Source organism: Otolemur garnettii, unplaced genomic scaffold (genome assembly GCF_000181295.1).
Source record: "Otolemur garnettii isolate 467f Iridium unplaced genomic scaffold, OtoGar3 scaffold00158, whole genome shotgun sequence".
Classification (NCBI taxonomy): Eukaryota; Metazoa; Chordata; class Mammalia; order Primates; family Galagidae; genus Otolemur; species Otolemur garnettii.
In genome coordinates, this window is record NW_003852553.1 from 2,798,399 (window position 1) to 2,801,269 (window position 2,871).

A 2,871-nucleotide genomic window follows, 5' to 3' on the forward strand; every position below is an offset into this window, starting at 1 on the left:
GTTTGAACCCTCCACCCTCAGTATATGAGGCCAGCGCCCTACTCACTGAGCCACAGGTGCCGCCTTCAGCTAAGTTTTTTCTATTTTTAGTAGAGAGGAGGTCTCACTCTGGCTCAGGCTGCTTTTGAACTCCTGAGCTCAACCAATCCACCTGCCTCAGCCTCCTACAGTGTTAGGATTTCAGGCGTGAGCCACTGCTCCTGGCCTCACACAAATCTTTGGGGTCAGATGGTGGGAGTGTTCCAAGGTACCCTCTAACATCTGACCAGTGATTCCAGGAGCCAGGGCTTCAGGTATTAGTATAGGGAGCACACACCTGCCAGATCCTTTCTCTATACCCTCTCGCTGAGGTATTTGGCCTTTTTCTTGCAAGATCATGGCAACCAAGAGAATGGCAAATTGTATTTAGCAAGGATGGCACAAAGAATCTCCCTCAGCTCACCTTACAATGTGACTTTGACACTCCTCCCTTGAGAGATGGAGTCTGTGTTTTCTGTCCTTAAATTTGAGTGGATCTGTGACTACACTGGAAGTGATACCATGGGACTTTCAAGGCCAGGTTGTAAAGGACTGCACATCTTCTGGTTTGTTTTCTGGAACATTGCTTTTGGAGCCCTAGCTGACCAGCCTGAGGCTGCAATGTTGTGAGTGAATCCCAAGCCACATTCATGTGAAAGTGTTTTGACCCAGAGCTCCAGCTAAGATCCTAGCTAACAGCCAGCATCAACCACCACATGTGAGAGTCCTTTAGATGATTCTAGCCCCAAGTCATCCAATCATCCCAGCCCTTGATTCATCCCTCTGAAGGCCCCAGATATTGGGGGAGCATAGACAAGCCCTTCCCACGTTCCCTACCAGACTTCTTGACCCCAGAATCTATGAACATGATATAGTGGTTGTTTCTTGCTATTGTGCTTTGACATCATTTGTTCCATGGCAATAGTGAGTGCAATAAAGAGTCCACAATGACATCCTTATAGTTAGCCCTCCACTTCCTCATTAGAAAATTTTGGAAAAGGTCTTCAATTGGCCAGGCTTGAGTCAGTTACATGCTTAACCCTTGACCCAATTGCCCTGTCCAGGAGAAAGTAGAGTAGTTCTAGCTTAGGTAATGTATTAATTCCTAAGGGGGTAGGCAGGGATGTCATTACTGCCAGCAATACCAGGACCCCATGGCTGGTCTTATTCCCTAAGGGTGATGGGTGTGCTATCAGAAGAAGGGGTATGGGCTGAGTGTGATGGTAATCCTAGCACTCTGGGAGGCTTATATGAGAGGATGGTTTGAGCTCAGGAGTTCAAGACCAGCCTGAGCAAGAGTGAGACCCTGTCTCTACTAAAAGTAGAAAAAATTAGCCAGGTATCATGGTGGGCACCTGTAGTCCGAGATACTTGGGAAGCTGAGGCAGGGGGATCCCTTGAACCCAGGAGTTTGAGGTTGCTGTCAGTTACAATGACACCACAACACTCTACCCAGGGTGACAGAGTGAGACTTGATCTAAAAAATGAAATAAAATAAAATAAGACACACCTATAATTTGTGTGACTATGGGCAAGATACCCCAATACTCAGAGTCTAATACGTTTTTTTTTTCTTTTTTACTTCTCTGGGAAGTTGTTAGGAGTTCATTAGAAACACTTTTTATTTTAGTAAAAATTGCATTGGATCAGTCATCACTTGGAAATAGGGACTTCAAAGTCTTATTGAAGTGTCCACATTGCTGTATGGATTAATTTCAGGGTGACTGAATTCACATCAGAGTTCTGGGAAGGAAGTGTCACGGTTGGATCCAGCCGCTCTGTAAGACTCTGAGGAAAAGCTCTCACCAGGTAAACACTGTTCAGCCACCATGCGTAAAGGAGACCCCAAAAAAGCCATGGGGGAAAATGTCCTCCAATGCCTTCTTCATCTAGACCTGTCTGGAAGAGTACAAGAAGAAACACCAAGGGCGGTGCCTGTGGCTCAAAGGAGTAGGGTGCCGGCCCCATATGCTAGAGGTAGCGGGGGCCAGCCCCAGCCAAAAAAATACTGCAAAAAAATAAGAAGAAACACCCAGACTCTTTTGTCAGTTTTGCCAAATTCTCCAAGGACTGTTCTGAGAGATGGAAGACAAAGTCTGCAAAGGAAAAGCCACAGTTTGAAGATATGGCAAAAAGTGGCAAAGCTCCCTATGACAGGGAGGTAAAAAATTACATTCCTCTGGAAGATCATAACAAAAGAAAGAAAAAGATCCTAATGGTTCTGAAAGGCCACCATCTGCCCTGTTTGGCTTTTTTTTTTTTTTTTTTTTTTTGCAGTTTTTTTTTGCCCCGGGCTGAGTTTGAACCGGTGCCCTACTCCCTTGAGCCACAGGCGCCACCCTCCTGTTTGGCTCTTAATGTCACCCAGAGATCTAAAGTGAACATCCAGACCTATCCTTTGGGGATAATGCAAAAAAAAAAAAATGGGGTGAAATGTGAACAGTCAGCCAAAGATAAAAAACTGTATGAACAGAAAGCAGCTAAGCTAAAGGAGAAATAGGATAGGATGCTGCTGCGTACCATGCCAAGGACAGAAGTAAAGCAGGGAAGAAGGGCCCTGGCAGGCCAAGAGGCCCAAAGAAGAATGAACCAGAAGATGAGGAGAAAGAGATGGAGGAGGAGGATGAAGAAAGAATAAATGGCTATCCTGTAAGGATGCGTATGGAGTTTGCGTGTAAGCTCAGGGAACTCTTTTGCTAAGAATGAATTCAAGTGCAGCTCAGTATTAGCTTCAGTACAAAAACTGTAGAGATTTTTGTAGAGCTCATAAGATTCTTTGTAGAGAAAATACTTAAAAAAAATGCATGTGTAACTTTTTGAGGGGTTACTACATACAGTTAGATTTTTTTTTTT